Consider the following 18,075-nt stretch of genomic DNA (forward strand, 5'->3'; position numbering starts at 1 on the left):
AAAGGTCGAAAGAAAGTGGTTTTCTTAGGTTGGTGCACAACTTCGTAGCCTTTTTGTTTCGCATGTTGGTATTCCGGTTCCTATGGGTTTATTTATCGATTGTCGTTTTTTATTTGTAGTTCACTGTTGCTATTTGAGTTTGCATATTGTTATTTTGTCATTTGGAGATAGTGAGTGGAGCTGTGGACGCTAGAAAATGGAGTATCAAGTGAAGAAATCGGAACGTTTCCGACAAACACTGAAATTGCAACACCAGGAAGGAGTTGTGCAATGTAAACGAAAATTGATAGGCGTATTTCTACATCAGAAAGATGATGTCTGTTCAGATTTCGCGCCAGCTAGGGGCGGCATTGTGAGGATGCAAATCTGATTTGCTTTTATACATGCTGTAACGGTCGTGGTGAGATGATGTTAATTAAGAACGTCTTTAAGGCGACACACACGCTATTACCAACACATCACTGAGTGTCATAGTGCCACGAGAAGCTGGATGTTCGTTCTGTGATGTTGCAAAAAGTCTTGGCTGGAATGTAGCCACTGTGCACGATTGTGGCAGCGGAGATCACGAGAATCTACGGTCCCAAGAAGACCGGGCTCCGTAAGGCCACGTGGCACTGCCGAGAGGGTGGATCATCATATTCGACATAAGGCTCTGGCGCATCGTGCTGCAACTACAGCAGCAATCTGAGCAGCAGTTTGTACCACAGTGACACAGCGAACTGTAACAAATCGATTACTTCAAGGACAGCTCGGAGCGAGAGGCCCTGTAGCGCGCATTTCGTTGACACCAAACCACCACCCTTTGCGACTTTAGTGGTGTGAAGCAAGAGCTCATTGGAGGGCAGCGAGGAGGTCTGTTGTGTTTTCTGATGAAAGCTGGTGCTGCCTGGGTGCCAGCGATGGCCGTGTGTTGATTAGAAGCGGGGCAGTTGAGGGCCTGCACCCAAACTTGTGAGGGGCCGGGGCAAGCAGTGTATTTAACACTAAATTCTTCTAGAATGTTCACATTCTCTAACTCCGACTTTTGCTGTTGCACGTGGATTAAGAAGAAAAGCGAACTGACTGTAATCGACCCTGCAAGTGGAGTAGAAAAGAGTTTGGCACCTGCAATAATTTAATTTGATAGAAATTAATTTGATAAAGTAAAGTTTCACTAACGTAGTGAGAAATGAAAGGATTGCACTACTGATCTACAGAATGAAAGTTCTGTCCAAAATAACAAATTGATTTATTATGACTAAACAAAATAATAAACAAAACACATGAAACATTTACAATACGTCAAATTGGGTACTCAATTTATGATCAAGTGGTGTGTGGAGCCAATTCCTTGCAACTCAAATCTTAAGAGAAACACCCAGCCAACCCACATTAATTGCTGCTACAGTAGTAAAAACTCAGGCAATGCACACCCAAGACAGAACCACGTTAGAAAATACGGGAACAGGCGCGCTCTGCTGAGCTCTGATTATCACATAGCAAAATTCCTTAATGTGCCGGTGCTGCGGACATACTTTACCAAGCTGTCTTCTTAACTGCAAGGACACAATCTGGCGTACTGGAAGTGATGGCTGGTTGCTCCGACGTCCCGTCGTGGTGATGATAATGTCGCGAGTATAGCTCGAAACAAAGTATCCTGGTCTGGTTGTTCCAGACTAAAGACTTCCTAGCAATACAAATGCGCCTCTGAGTGAGACGAAAAAGGCTCACCACACAATCACTGACGGTGCAGTGATTGATTTTAACAAGCAAAGTTACACAGTAACTCCGATACATTCAACTTCAGCCAAAACTGCTCAAGGCGGACAACATAGGCCGCTTGTACGCAGAACGCTCAATTGCCAACTGTACTCGGAAAGTTACGGTGAAGTCGAAACAACTTTGTCAAACAGTTACAATTAAAAGAAAGTATATTAGACAGCCAGCGGAAGGCAGGTTGTCCAGAGCAGCGAGAGCTCAGTCTTGTAACCTACCCTGACTGAAAGGCGAGACTCCACCCTACCAAGAGCACCTGTACAAGCCGATCACAGAACATTACCGCCACAACCACAGTGGCCGTGGTTAAGCGTGCCAATCAGTAACTCGAAAACCGGCGGAAAATTCCAGTCAGTTGCTGAAGCACTACTATTCCACCAAAGGAGATACTTGGTGCCAATTTCTGCGCCGATTTTACTACGTCACGGAGCTGTCACTTGATCAAGCAAATCACAGTTATGATTTTGCAGAAAACTCGGTAATTTGCCCACCAAGCCTGCATGGGAACACAAGTCATTCCCACGCCTCGCTCGTAGCCCGTCAGAAAGCGTTTTCACTAAGTTTCTGCGAAGGAACGGAATCTCTAACCCCAGCCGCTCCTTCAGGCCCCTGTGGACGTGTCACCCCCTCTCTTATGACAATGTCAGCGTCTGGACAGCATCCACTCGGCTCCCTCACACCCGTCGGCGTAACCCTTTCAAGATCAGCAGAGCCCGCCTGTCACCGGACCACCCGGGTGACGAGAGACGCTGCATGGGAAGTCCGCATGTGAAAGAATAGCAACTTTTCACTGCATGCAAGTAGAGAGGAAAATAGTCATATCTTCTGAGTTCTCAATACTAGCCTTGTAATGACCATACTCGGCTATACTTCCCCAAATCGAATTACTCAGAGTAGGATATAAATATGAGATGGGGCAAGTCACTGTGTGCATTGTGAAGGCGTGCCACTTCTCAACCTGTCTGCATGCTACACACACTAGACCTACAACTGGAATCATGGTCTGGGGAGCGATTTCGTATGACAGCAGGAATACTTTCGTGGTTATCCGACGCACCCTAACTGCAAAACTGTGTATCAGTGTGGTGATTCGACCTGTTGTGCTGTCATTCATGAGCAGCATTTCAGTGGGTGTTTTCCAAGAGGATAACGCTCGCCCACGTACCGCTGTTATAACCCAACGTGCTGTATAGAGTGCCGACATGTTGCCTTGGCCTGCTCGATCACCCAATCTGTCTCCAATCGAGCACAAATGGGATAACATCGGACGACGACTGCAGCGCCATTCACAAACAGTATTAACTGTCCCTAAATTGACCGACCAAGTGCAACATATTGATGGTTCATTGTACGCTCTGCCACGCACTTTATTGTGAATAGCAGAGTAATCACGTAGATGTAGAACAGGCATGGAACTCTATCCCAGAAACTGGCATCCAGCACCTGTACAACACAATGCAACCACGTTTGCATGCTTGCATTCAACATCCCGGCGGTTACACCGGTTATTAACGTACAACATTTCACATTTGCTATGGTTTATCTTGCAATTACATTAATCTGTACTCTTGCGATGTTAATCACTTAAATATGTTACCTAGAGAACTGTATTCCCGAAATTTCATTATTCTACATCAATTATTATTTGGTGTGGCTTTTTTTACCTCACTGCAGTCTTTTGTTTGAGTTCAATAGAGTGGTGACAGCAGCCAATAACATTTGTAGGGGGGATAATGCCATTGGATAGGGCACGGCAAGAAAATGGATTTGTCGTTTAACGAGGATCGTTTTGACATTATTGTCAACAAATGAGACGTCTTGCATACGAAACCCAAGGACAATGACCAGGAAGACTGCGTGAAGTGATGTTGTTTCACGATAACGCCACCCCCACTCTGCTAGACTGACGAAAAACAGCTCCCCGTTATTCACCTTATTTTGCGCCCTCGGATTTTCACTTTTTCCGCTCTCTATCGAACAAGCTTCAAGGAAGGGACTTCCTTTCCGGATGAAAATGCTCTGCGAACATGCTCCCACGAGTTCGTCGCCTCAAAACCATGCGATTTCTACAGTCACGGAATCGAAAAGTTACCTTAGCGCTGGAAGACTGTTGTAAATAGTAAAGGACAAATATTACTTTTGGCTAAAATCTTTGTTATGAGTATCTGTTGTGTTCAAACTTACGGAAAATTGCTACGAACTTAATGCACCAACCCAGCAGATGGCTGAACGAAAATTCGAACCGCTGCCCTCCCGAATAGGAGCCCAATGCTTTAACTACTGCCCTAAGCACCTCACCTGGTGACGGTTGGAGCTTAAGGAGTACCAGTGAAAATGCTTGTGTAATGACACTGGTGGCGTTCTTTGAGAATGTTCAGCCGCTTTGCCTCTACCCGCAAATGACACCGTGCATACTGAAAGCTGCGTATTTTATATCGGTCAAATAGCTTTCGATGGCAAACAAACTTCAATGACTGTTCGCAGTGCAAACAGACCATAGCTAACAGTGCTGATTACATAATGAGGGATGGAACTATCAAGGCATTTTAAAGAACCAACGAAAGACCTGAGTATGGATTGCCGGAGGAGCCGTCGTCTTCCAGAATGTGTGTCCAGTGCCGCACCTCTGGACTACCGCGTTTGCGAGTTAGGGAATAGCGTTGCGCGGTTTTAGAAATACGCTCTTGCCGCTTAAAAGAGACTAACCAATTATACAAAACATTTTTGAAATAAAAATTTTACTCCATTAGAGACTTAATCATACGTGTGTGGCCAAGGCATGTTACTAGAGTTTCATCCCTGAAGAGGTAAACTGTAAATGTTTTGCAGTCTAAACCGAAGATACAGTTAAAAATATAGGAGGCGTACTGTCTGCCACCTAACACGTTTCTAGAGGAGCGTTGCAGTCCATTCAGGTAACAATCATCACTGAAATTTCTCAGTGATACAGTTACACAAATCTCTACAACTACCCATAATTGTGATAAATCATCATTGGAGGGGATATCGCTTTTTAGTTATTATGTGACTCAGTGCGCGTCTATAATAATATTCCTCTAATTTCTTATGACAACAATCATAAAAGCATTTGACGACGCAGTAATCGGTTTTGACGAGCCAACGGTGAACCAAGGGTGTTGTCGCGTTGTCAAGTACACAGGGGGTAAGGGGTATAAGCGCGGATATTTGTATTTGTGACCGAGAACAATATACTGAACAACATTAGATCAGTATTTAGTCCACTTTCAGACTAGTAATTGTATCTGCATGTACATGTAGCAAGAGCAAGCCATTAATGCTGAGTTTTCCCTGTTGAAGTGTGGACACATGGTCACAAAACAGCCAGTCTATACTGGCAGGCGTAATACACATAGTGGTGCAGATACGACCGTGCAGAGAACATGAGATAGTAAATTATGTGACGTGTTTTCGGGAAGACCGTTGGACGCAGAGAAGACACAGCCATCACACTGAAGTGTGTACACATTAAGGTACGAATGACCAGAATATCTGCGCTCATACCCCTAAAAACACGCTGTATACACTGCCTGATAGAAAAGGTGAATCACCCAGAAGAGGAATAGGAAACTTGAAAGGTTTGTGAGGGTATTTAATGTTATTTCGGTGGTTACGAAATCGAGTACCATCCACAAAGAACTTGGCAGCAGCGGCCCACTTTTCATTATGACGTGGCTCCCTTCTGGTCTGTCACATATTCCGTTGAGGAGAGCGTCGTAAGACCGCTGTGTCATTTCCTCAGGCAAGCTGAACCCACAACTGTTGCTCGATACCCCGGATATTGGCACTGGGACGTAGCTGACGTCTGAGCTGGTCACACACGTGTTGGCCACTGCAGTACCTCAAAACCGTGGAGACAGCTAATAGGGATGTGTGCCATTAGTGGACGAGCGTTGTCCTGCTGAAAAATGACGCCACTACTCTCTCGCGTGAGAAGAAACACTTGAGGGCGCAGGGTGAGCGTGACATACAGCCGTACCGTCAGAGTTCCCTCACTCGCTACCAGCCTCGACCTCAAGCCACAGCCGGCGGCTCTCCACCCCATGGAGCCGGGGGTCACACAGCTACGCTTTCCCAAAACACTGGCAAGACGGGACCACTCCCCACCTCGTCCCCACAGTCGCTGGCGGGGGTGGTTCAAATGGTTTAAATGGCTCTGAGCACTATGCGCCTTAACTTCTGAAGTCATCAGTCGCCTAGAACTCAGAACTAATTAAACCTAACTAACCTAAGGACAGGACACACATCCATGCCCGAGGCAGGATTCGAACCTGCAACCGTAGCGGTCGCTCGGTTCCAGACTGTAGCGCCTAGAACCGGACGGCCACTCCGGCCGGCACTGGCGGGGGTCATCTGGGGCAGTGCATAACCGTGACTCGTCGCTGAACTCGGTGCGGCGTCAGTCCAGTAACCGGCAGTACATTTCTCCCGGTAACGGCACCAGTCTAAGCACAGCCGTTCGTGTTGCGTTAACGGCAGCCTAATCTGGCCGCTGCTAGTCTCAGACCAGTGGCGGAGGAAGACACACAACGTTTTACGGAGCCCATTACTTGATGAAATAGGAGATATGATACTGCGTGAAGAGCACTGAGAGACCTATGTCTAAACAAGGCCCCGGGAGTAGACAACATTCCATTAGAACTACTGACAGTCTTGGGAGAGCCAGGCCTAACAAAACTCTACTATCTAGTGAGAAAGATGTATGAGACAGGCGAAATACCCTCAGACTTCAAGAAGAATATAATAATTCCAATCCCAAAGAAAGCACGTGTTGACAGATGTGAAAATTACCGGACCATCAGTTTAATAAGCCACGGCTGCAAAATACTAACACTAATTCTTTACAGACGAATAGAAAAACTGGTAGACGCCGACCTCGGGGAAGATCAGTTTGGATTCCGTAGAAATGTTGCAACACGTGAGGCAGTACTGACCCTACGACTTATCTTAGAAAATAGATTAAGCAAAGGAAAACCTACGTTTCTAGCATTTGTAGACTTAGACAAAGCTTTTGACAATGTTGACTGGAATACTCTCTTTCAAATTCTGAAGGGGGGAGGGGTAAAATACAGGCAGCGAAAAGCCATTTACAATTTGTACAGAAACCAGATGGCAGTTATAAGAGTCGAGGGGCATGAAAGGGAAGCAGCGGTTGGGAAGGGAGTGGGACAGGGTTGTAGCCTGTCCCCGATGTTATTCAATCTGTATATTGAGCAAGCAGTAAAGGAAACAAAAGAAAAATTCGGAGTAGGTATTAATGTCCATGGAGAAGAAACAAAAACTTTGAGGTTCGCCGATGACATAGTAATTCTGTCAGAGACAGCAAAGGACTTGGAAGAGCTGTTGAACGGAATGGACAGTGTCTTGAAAGGAGGATATAAGATGAACATCAACAAAATCAAAACGAGGATAATGGAATGTAGTCGAATTAAATCGGGCGATGCTGCGGGAATTAGATTAGGAAATGAGATGCTCAAAGGAGTAAAGGAGTTTTGCTATTTGGGGAGAAAAATAACTGATGATGATCGAAGTAAAAAGGATGTAATATGTAGACTGGCAATGGCAAGGAAAACGTTTCTGAAGAAGAGAAATTTGTTAACATCGAGTATAGATTTAAGTGTCAGGAAGTCGTTTCTGAAAGTATTTGTATGGAGTGAAGCCATGTATGACAGTGAAGCGTGGACGATAAATAGTTTAGACAAGAAGAGAATAGAAGCTTTCGAAATGTGGTGCTACAGAAGAATGCTGAAGATTAGATGGGTAGATCACATAACTAATGAGGAAGTATTGAACAGGATTGGGGAGAAGAGAAGTTTGTGGCACAACTTGACCAGAAGAAGGGATCGGCTGGTAGGGCATATTCTGAGGCATCAAGGGATCACCAATTTAGTATTGGAGGACAGCGTGGAAGGTAAAAGTCGTAGAGTGAGACCAAGAGATGAATACACTAAACAGATTCAGAAGGGTGTAGGTTGCAGTAGGTACTGGGAGATGAAGAAGCTTGCATAGGATAGAGTAGCATGGAGAGCTGCATAAAACCAGTATCTGGACTGAAGACCACAACAACAACAACGGCGATCCTCCCTCGTGGTGGTCCCACATGACCGACTGGAAACTTGATGACGAGTTCGCCTGCTCTCACGTTCCTTTTCAGTCCAGTATTCGGTCACCGTCTCATCCGAATGCCGCACTGGTCTGGATATTGCGTGATTTGAGCAGTCTACCAAACAGAAACCCACAATGAGGACCATTTCAAACCCTTTCAGGTACTCCTGACGCAGTCTCACTCCAGTGTGCGGCACCTCCGTGTCCTTCACAGTGACCAGTCAACATCTGCAGCAGTCTGCGCCCTGATACACTCTACCACGCATGGTGACAACACTAAACACGAATGGCAGTAACGGCCGTTCTACGTGTCACAGAGAACTGCATGTCTACAATCATTTACATACCAGCATATAATGTGTACATCTACGAAGATACCTGGATTATCGAAATTGGTAATTGAATTGTGAAATGCTTTTGTGATTGTCGTCATAATAAAAGAAACGAAGACGATGGATAACAAGCCTCCACTTTCAGTATTTCATTTTACAAAAGCGCATCCACACGGTTTGTCATAGTATTTAATTCACACAGCAATAAAACTTACACATATAGTAGGCGTAAAACGTTTCAACAGTATATCTGGCACAATCAGGGTGTCTCAAAATAATGTATACACTTTATGAAATTGAATATCTCTTTAATTGAAGCACATGTTTCGGCTTTCCCTCAGCGTGCCCCTTCCTATCACTGCCCCTTCTTATCAGTGCCTTGAAGGGCAGTAAGTCGTGAGGACAAGCAGTGCAGTGTTCTGCATATCAGCCGGGCGTGCTCCATCAGATCCGTGCGCGCGATAAACCGCCCGCCGCGCTGCCGGCGATTTATTCGCGGGCCGGACGCGGACTGTGACGTCAGCGTCTGGAGTCGATATCTCCAGGTAGCGACCGGGCGGCGCGGCGACACGCGATGGCCGCCGGCGTGCGTGAGCTGCGGCGCCGTGGCGGCTGTTTACAACCGCGCGCTGGGTGCTGGAGGACGGCAAAGTTGTTCTCCGCCTCCCGCAGACTTGCGTCAGCTTTGATTGAGGCGTATCGCCTCTGCCGAAGGACGAGTCGTGCCGAAACACACTTTGATAGCTGCTGAGTGAGGCTGCTACGACCCACCATACCAAGTACATTATTGTGAAGACTTGAGGACGAAAGTAACTTTCCCATGATGTGTGACTGCCAAGTAACATAGGTCGATCAAATTTCGACCTTACATACACTACTGGCCATTAAAATTGCTACACTACGAAGACGTGATACAGACGCGAAATTTAACCGACAGGAAGAAGAAGCTGTGATGTGCAAAGGATTAGCTTTTCATAGCATTCACACAAGGTTGGCGCTGGTGGCGACACCTACAACGTGCTGACATGAGGAAAGTTTCCAACCGATTTCTCATACACAAACAGCAGTTGACCGGCGTTGCCTGGTGAAACTTTGTTGTGATGCCTCGTGTAAGGAGGAGAAATGCGTACCATCACGTTTCCGACTTTGATAAAGGTCGGGTTGTAGCCTATCGCGATTGCGGTTATCGTATCGCGACATCGCTGCTCGCGTTGGTCGAGATCCAATGACTATTGGCAGAATATGGAATCGGTGGGTTCAGGAGGGTAATACGGAACGCCGTGCTGGAGCCCAACGGCCTCGTATCACTAGCAGTCGAGGTGACGGGCATCTTATCCGGATGGCTGTAACGGATTGTGCAGCCTCGTCTCAATCCCTGAGTTAACAGATGGGGACGTTTGCAAGACAACAACCATATGCATTTGCAGCAGCATGGACTATCAGCTCGGAGACCGTGGCTGTGGTTACACTTGACGCTGCATCACAGACAGGAGCGCCTGCGATGGTGTACTCAACAACGAACCTGGGTGCACGAGTGGCAAAACGTCATTCTTTCGGATGAATCCAGGTTCTGTTCACAGCATCATGATGGTTGCATCCGTGTTTGGCGACATCGTGCTGAATGCAGATTGGGAGCACGTATTCGTCATCGCCATACTGGCGTATCACCCGGCGTGATGGTATGCAGTGCCATGTGTTACACCTCTCGGTCACCTCTTGTACGCTTTGAACAGTGGACGTTACATTTCAGATGTATGACGACCCGTGGCTCTACCCTTCATTCGATCCCTGCGAAACCCTTCATTTCAGCAGGATAATGCACGACCGCATGTTGCAGGTCCTGTACGGGTCTTTCTGGATACAGGAAATGTTCGACTGCTGCCGTGGCCAGCACATTTTCTAGATCACAATACGCCTGTCACTACTCTTGATGAACTGTGGTATCATGTTGAAACTGCACGGGCAGCTGTACCTGTAGACGCCATCCAAGCTCTGTTTGACTCAATGCCCAGGCTTATCAAGGCCGTTATTACGGCCAGAGGTACTGATTTCTCAGGATCTATGCACTCAAATTGCGAGAAAATGTAATCACATGTCAGTTCTAGTATAATATATTTGTTCAATGAATACCCGCTTATCATCTGCATTTCTTCTTGGTGTAGCAATTTTAATGGCCAGTAGTGTAGAAAGAGCTGCCACAGTACAGTACCCAATAAACGAACAGAACAGAAATGATACTTTTATTCAGAGTCAATAGCTACACTGAAATGATGAAGTCACCGCCATTGATGATGATCCCCTGGACATTACAACAGGCGGGACATGATTGTTGCCAGTGTGTGAGATCACCACGGACGGCAACGTGCCCAACGCTGGACACAACGTTGATAAGGAGTTCTCATGATAGGGCACCCCATTCCCCCAGCAGCGGTGCTGACGACTGCTAGACGGTTGTTGCTGCACGAAGATGCAAAGCTGGTATTTTTTGCCGATGATACAAGTATAGCTATCACACCCAACAGACAAGAATTAACTGGTGAAATTGTAAACGATGTTTTTCAGAAAATCATTAAGTGGTTCTCTGCAAATGGGCTCTCATTAAACTTTGAAAAAACACCGTATATACAGTTCCACGCAGTAATGGAATGACACCATTAATAAATATAGACTTCGATCAGAAATCGGTAGCTAAGGTAGAATATTCAAAATTTCTAGGTGTATGCATTTATGAGGGGTTGAAATGGAAAAAACACACTGAGGATCTGCTGAAACGTTTGACTTCAGCTACTTATGCTATTAGGGTCATTGCAAATTTTGGCAATATACATATGAGTAAATTAGCTTACCACGCCTATTTTCATTCTCTGCTTTCGTATGGCATCATATTCTGGGATAACTCATCATTGAGTAAAAGAGTGTTCATTGCACAAAAGCATGTAATAGGAATAATTTCTGGAGCTCATCCAAGATCATCCTGCAGACAGTTATTTAAAGAGCTAGAGATCTTCACTGTAGCCTCACAATATATATATTCACTTACGAAATTTGTTATTATCAACCCGAACGAATTCAAAAGTAATAGCAGTGTACATGGCTACAACACTAGGAGAAAGGATGATCTTCACTACTCAAGGTTAAATCTAACTTTGACTCAGAAGGGGGTGAATTATGCTGCCACAAAAGTCTTTGGTCACTTACCTAATAGAATCAAAAGTCTGACAGATAGCCATATAGCATTTAAAAGGAATTTAAAAGAATTTCTTAATGGCAACTCCTTCTACTCATTAGATGCATTTTTGGATATAGTAAGTGGGTAATTTCCCCAACCCCCAGAAAAATAAATTAGAAATATTAAGTGTCATGTAATTTTTTGTGCAATGTAATATCTTGTATAGACACCTTTTATTAACCTGACACCTTCCACATCATTACGAAGTGTCGTATTCATAATCTATGGAACAAGTACTAATCTAATCTAATGTAAACGTCAACGTGATTCAGTGTGTCTTCCGAACGCGTGCCACACCTGCTCCGTGGGATCTAATTCGGGGGGAAAGGTCACGCCAGTCCACACACCGAATATCTTATTGTCCGAAGAGCTGCTTCAGCTGCACTATTGGAGGCGGTCGCGCATTGCCATCGATAAAAATCAATTCAGCGCCGAATGCGACACTGAAAATGGGGCGGAGCACAGTGTCACAATAAAGTTATCTGTTAGGGTACTGTCCTTAAAGTTGTGGAGGTCAGTACGCTCATGCGACGTTATACTTGCCCACAATGCTGGAGGTATCTTGCTATGGCGAGAGATGGGAACACGTAATGCACCAACGAACATCGTCGAATACGATCGCTTTGGTAGTCTAGGTGTTGTTGGGTGGGAGCCATAATACTGTGCGGGAGTACTGACCTCGAAATCTTTTCGCACGGTACAGTCACTGATCAACGGTATTGGGACACTGTACTCCTTTTGCGCGTGCGTCTTTTCACGGCTGGGTTGAGCCTGACATTGCGCGGCTTCATATAACACCACAACGGGGGAAGGTTTCGGAAAGAGAGGATCTTAGGCGAATGGACTGGCCTGTCCCCTCCCGACGTAAATCCATCCAGCACGTGCGGGATGCTTTGGGATGACGTATTGCCGCACGTCCACATGCACCAATGACCATCTAGCAGTTGTCAACAGCGATGGTGGAAAATGGAGTGCACTACCAAAGAAACTCATTCCAACCTTGTAGCCAGCATGGGAGTACGTTCCAGAACACGCACTGCTCTCTATGCCGATCACAGGCCCTGTTAAGAACCATGTTCACCCGTTTGTCATGTCCAGGGGACCATCGTAAATCGCGGCGACTACAGCATTATTATTGTCATTGAATGAAGTTGTCATTTCTGTTCCCTTCATTGCGTATTTCTTTCAGTTCCTATGTGAGCCGTTCGTGCCATCTCTAGTTTAACATCCTGTTTTTGCCGTACTGCCACCTCGTTATGTTAGTTTCAATTACTGGTGTCACTGAGTTGCTGCTTTGCCTGCCTGTGAGCGTCAGCAGCAGCGCTTATCGATATAAGCCCTGCCGTATTATCTTTACTGGACTTCATTTACTTACCGGTCGTCGTGTGTCCACCAGTCAGTTGGAAACGGACGAGGGGTGCGGTTGGGACTTCGGTCGGGCCTTTCCTGGTGCAGGGATGTCGGTTAGCCACTGGGCGTGTTTCCTCTGCATGGTTGGGTCCGAGCCAGCATTTCCGTCGTCGTGTGTCTGTAGTTTAGTTGGCAGTTCGGACCGGGCAATGGAGAGAGTTGGCACGCGCCAGCAGTGGAGTCGGACAGTTGGGACGCGGCAGAAGTTCGGTCGGGTTGGAGCGGCAGTGAGCTTCGGATAGCCACGACTCGCCCGACCGTTGCCGGCACACATGGCTTCAGTGGGGACGGTCTAGGTTGATCGTGGGTTGGTTGTCTTACCGGACGACGTGTTTTTGCTCGCCGATCGCTTATGGGTCGGCGGTGTGTGTCTCAACATGTGGTTCGTCCTTGTCAGTGCACAGTCACTGCTTTAGCATTGGTCGCGTTCTTCGTCCAAGGGTTGGAACGCGCCAGCAGTGCAGTTCGGACCGGGCAATGAAGTCAGTTGGAACGTGCCAGCAGTTAGTTCGGACCCGGCATTGTTTGTCTTGGTACGCGGCACAAGTTCAGTCGGGGCGCGGCAGCAGTGAGGTCCGGATCGCCATGACTCGCCCGACGGTTGCCGACACACATGATTGGGGTGGGGACCACTTCCGTTGGTCGTCGGCCGGTCGTCTTGCCGGACGACGTGTATTTGGCCGACGATCGCTTATGGGTTGACTGTGGGTGTGCCGACTCGTGATTCGTCCCTGTTATTGTACAGTCACTGCCGTTAGCATTGTTTAGTTCTTCGTGCAAGTGTTCGTGAAACTGTGTGTAGATAGTGTGATTTTGATTGACAAGTTATTTCAAATGTTGTCGGCATACTGGTGTGTACCGAGTAGGTCGGTTGCCGTGGAGCAGTGAGGAATTCTCGGCGGGGCGTAGTTTGGTCGGGGCCCGCTGGCGGTCTCTACGCGGTGTCGGAGAGTGTGGCGCTGTTCCCATTGCTACGAGGTCCGTGGCTCACCGACCCTGGACACTTAAGTTGAGTTTTGATTTAACCTACCAGCAAGTCAAGACTGTTCACATTGTGTCGTTTGGAGTTCGTTGTCGGCTGTCAGGGTATTCCCGCGAGCAACAACGTTTTCGAGTTGGAAAATTCTAGCCAGCCTCCGGTGGAGTTTCACTGTATTTGGTTATTTGAATTGAAGTGCACCAGCGGAATCTTCTGCCTTATGGCCGTTAGCGTTCCGGTTACCTGCCCTGGGAGTTGACGTAAATTTCAGGCAGTGTAGTTTCCTCATCGTGTTGTTGCTGTCCAGCACTGTGTGTAGTTTGATAGCTCCGTGTATGATTGGTTGTGGGCGCCAATATCTTCTACGTTGTTCCGTTGAACTCCCTGTTGTGCCCTGGTAGGGTGAAGTGGAAGTTATCTTGTCGGTGGGTCCGCTGACTGTCAGTGTGTTGGGTTGTCGTCGGATCGTGAATGGTTGGCCTGACTGCCTGTCTCACCTAAGCGAATGTGAGTGTTTGAATTACAGGCCGACCCTCGAACATCTGCGCGCCCTTGTGTGGACTGCCTGATTTTTTTTTCTTTGTTCTTGTTGTTGGTACTTCTATGGCTTCTAGCCGGTTTTGTGTTTTAAATTAGAGTTGTTTTACTCTTAATGCCTTCAGCATAGTTTAAAGTACTGTTTCACTTAAGCCATTTGGCATTTTAAAACTTTTTTTAATTTTTAAGTCTTCGGCCTTCAGCCGATTTGAATTTAACTTGTTTACTTCAGCCTAAGTAACGAACGTTTTTTCAGAGCAAAGACTTGCCTTTTAAATTTCTGATTATGCTTGCGTTTTAAGTTATTGGCCTTCAGCCGTTTTCAAATTAAAGTTGCTTTCAGCCGGTAATTAAGTCCCAAAGATTAAAGGTGTGTTTTTAAAAAATATTTTTGGGCTCTTGTATGTTCGAGTGTAACTGACAGCCCCTTATTTTGGCCCCTTTCCACAATTTATTCTATTTGTCCTGCCCTGCAGGTTAAGCAGGACGTTTCACTACGTATGGTTCAAGTTGCAATAAACTACGTTAGTTGGCAGTGACACTTTAGGCAAAATTCACTTTCGTCCTTAAGAGTTACGCAGCGGTGTATATCAAGACAGAGAAAATATACCAAGGCACGCTTTCCGCTAAACAGCGGCGGACGTAGGCCAGTAATTTTTAATCTTTATAGCTGCCGATTTACTTTTAAAAAAAAAAAATTGGAACTATGTACTCTCTTCTGTAGTACTGGGAAGAGCCATTTCTGAGGAGTCTGGCGTCCGTCATACAAGGCAGCAGGAAGCGAACCCCCTACCACAGAAAAGCTATTGCTGTACAAAGACAGCTTGCTTACACACTAGCCACTGGTGTGGTCGGAGGGCGATATTATCTACAAAATATGTGCAACACTACATGAAACAACAAAAAATATTTATTAAAATGAAATATGGATATATACTCAGATTTGAGTAATGTGTGATGGATGCGTGGTACTTGTAAATGTCATACACACCAATTTAACCTAGCAGACTTAAGAGAACCATCCGATGTATAGGAGTTCAGTCTGAACTGCTGTAACAGATAGTTATTTAGTTCTGGCCCACCTGCCATCTGATTGGCCGACGCAGAAACTAGTTCCTGGTGTCAGCAGCCACTGTGGCGCCTGACTTAACTATTGCTGGATGGAACAGACTCTTTAAAGGTCTTCTGGTGGAAGCATAAACATGGTGTGAGTATGGCGAATGCCTGGTGAACGTCATCTGCTAGCGTGTGTAGTGCCAACAGTAAAATTCGGAGCCGGTGATGTTATGGTATGGTCGTGTTTTTCATGGAGAGGGGTTGCACCCCTTGTTGTTTTGGGTGGCACTATCACAGCACAGGCCTACATTGATGTTTTAAGCACCTTCTTGCTTCCCAATGTCGAAGATCAATTCGGAGAAGGCGATTTCATCTTTCAACACGATCGAGCACCTGTTCATAATGCACGACCTGTGGCGGAATGGTTACACGACAATAACATCCCAGTAATGGACTGGCCTGCACATAGTCCTGACCTGAATCCTATAGAACACCTTTTGGATGGATCCAGAATGAGAATTCCCATTCTCGAAACAACCTCCAGGCTGTGGCTAAGACATGCCTCCGCAATACCATTTCTTCCAGGGGATCTAGTTCTCCAAGGTTCGCAGAAGAGCTTTTGTGAAGTTTGGAAGGTACGAGACGAGGTACTGGCAGAATTGAAGCTGTGGGGACGGGTCCTGAGTTGTGCTTGGGTAGCTCAGATGGCAGATCATTTGCCCGCGAACGGCTTAGGTCCCGAACGAGTTCGGTCCGGCACACAGTTTTAATCTGCCAGGAAGTTTCACCTTTGGGATGTTTCGGAACGTCGACTTCGGGCCAAGCCTCACCGACCGACGTCGATACCTCTCCTCAGTGCAGTACTCCGTGAATAATTGGCTGCCATTCCTCAAGAAACCTCCCAGTACCTGATTGAAGGTGTGCCTCCAAGAGTGGAAGCTGTCATGAAGGGTGGGCCAACACTTTATTGAATTCCAGCATTACCGATGGAAGGCACCACGAACTTGTAAGTCATTTTCAGGCAGGTGTCGGGATACTTCTGATCACATAGTGTATGTGGAACTTCATCAATTAGGAATAGTATAATTCAGCGCCAGTAACCATTCTCCCGTCTTCAAGAGAAGACGTCCCACTAAAGTCTACCCTACTGTCCCAAATGTAAGCTGAGCTGGAGAAAAGTTTCTGCAGTAAAAGGACGATACTGGTATCAGGTACTGGTATGGAAAAGGAAGATGGTCTTGGTAGTGTCTATCTGGAGCATGGTACTGTACATAAGTAAAAAAAAAAGGGGGGGGGGCTTGCTTCCTCATTCACGAGACTCTAAATAGCCACAAATATTTGTTGTGCCTGGCAGACGTGCTGCCCCAGTTACTGGAAGACATCTCACTGGAACTGACGTGTCGGTGATTAAGGTGGCGAAGTAAGACAATTGGACATCTACAAAAAGGTAACGCAGCAATAATTTCATTTACAATACGCTGTTAACAATTGAAATGTGCATAATATGAAGTGCTGTGGCTTCTTCTTCATGTACATCACACTGCGCAAGCCACCTAAAGGGCTGGGGGAGGGTACTTTCAGTACCACTACCTGATGCCCGCTTCCCTGTTTCGTTCGTGAACGGCGAGTGGGAAGAATGATTGTCGGTAAGATACTAATTTCTCGAATTTTCTCGTCGTGGTCTCTTCGCGGTATGTATGTGGGAGGAAGTAATACGCTGTCCGACTCTACCTCGAAAGTGCTCTCCAGAAATTTCATCAGTAAACTTCACCGCGAAGCACAACGCCTCTCTTGTAACGTCTGCCACTGGGATTTGTTGAGCATCCCTATAACGCCCTCGTGCGGACTAAACAATCCCGTGACGAAACGCGCCGCTCTTCGTTGGATCTTCTCTGTGTCTTCTGTCAGTCCTGCCTGGTAGGGATCCCATATTCATGAACAGTCAAGAATCGGTCGAGCAAGAGCCTTATAAGCTACTTCCTTCGAGGCTGAGTGAAATTTCCGAAAGATTTTCCTATGAATCTCAGTCTGGCATATATTTTTCCTAATAATTGTTTTATGTGGTAATTCCACTTAAGGTCGCTTTGCATGGTTACTCCTGGATATTTTACGGTAAGAACTTTTTCCAGCAATAAGTCAGTGGTAGTGTAGTTGCACAGTTGTGGATTTCTTTTCCTATGAATGAGCTAAATGTTAAATTTATTTAGGTTCAGGGTCAACTGACAGAACTTGTTCCATTTGAAACGTCCCCTTTGATAATTATGATTGACTGTGCTGGTAAACTTCTACGTTATTTGATTTTCAAACAGCTGAGCAAAACTGAACGTACTCAGACATTTCTCTCTTTACTTATTCTGATCATCACTCCACTGACACACAATATTTTTAGCGCAACGCAGTCTGACTTTCAATAGTTCCTACAAAAGAATGGCCCTGTCTAACAATAACCTATACCTTTCATGAATCACTTACCTCACAAAAGTCTTCGTTCCTCGAACTACTGCAATACAGCGAGCGCCAATACTGCCAGCTAAATAAAAGATTCTAACTACTGAAGGCACTAACTACTAATAGTTGTGACATCCAATTAAACAAATTTCCTTTTTCTGACGGACACACGTCCAGATCGTCCGCTCTCAGAACTCCGCCAGCTC

Source organism: Schistocerca americana, chromosome 6 (genome assembly GCF_021461395.2).
Source record: "Schistocerca americana isolate TAMUIC-IGC-003095 chromosome 6, iqSchAmer2.1, whole genome shotgun sequence".
NCBI classification, from domain to species: Eukaryota; Metazoa; Arthropoda; class Insecta; order Orthoptera; family Acrididae; genus Schistocerca; species Schistocerca americana.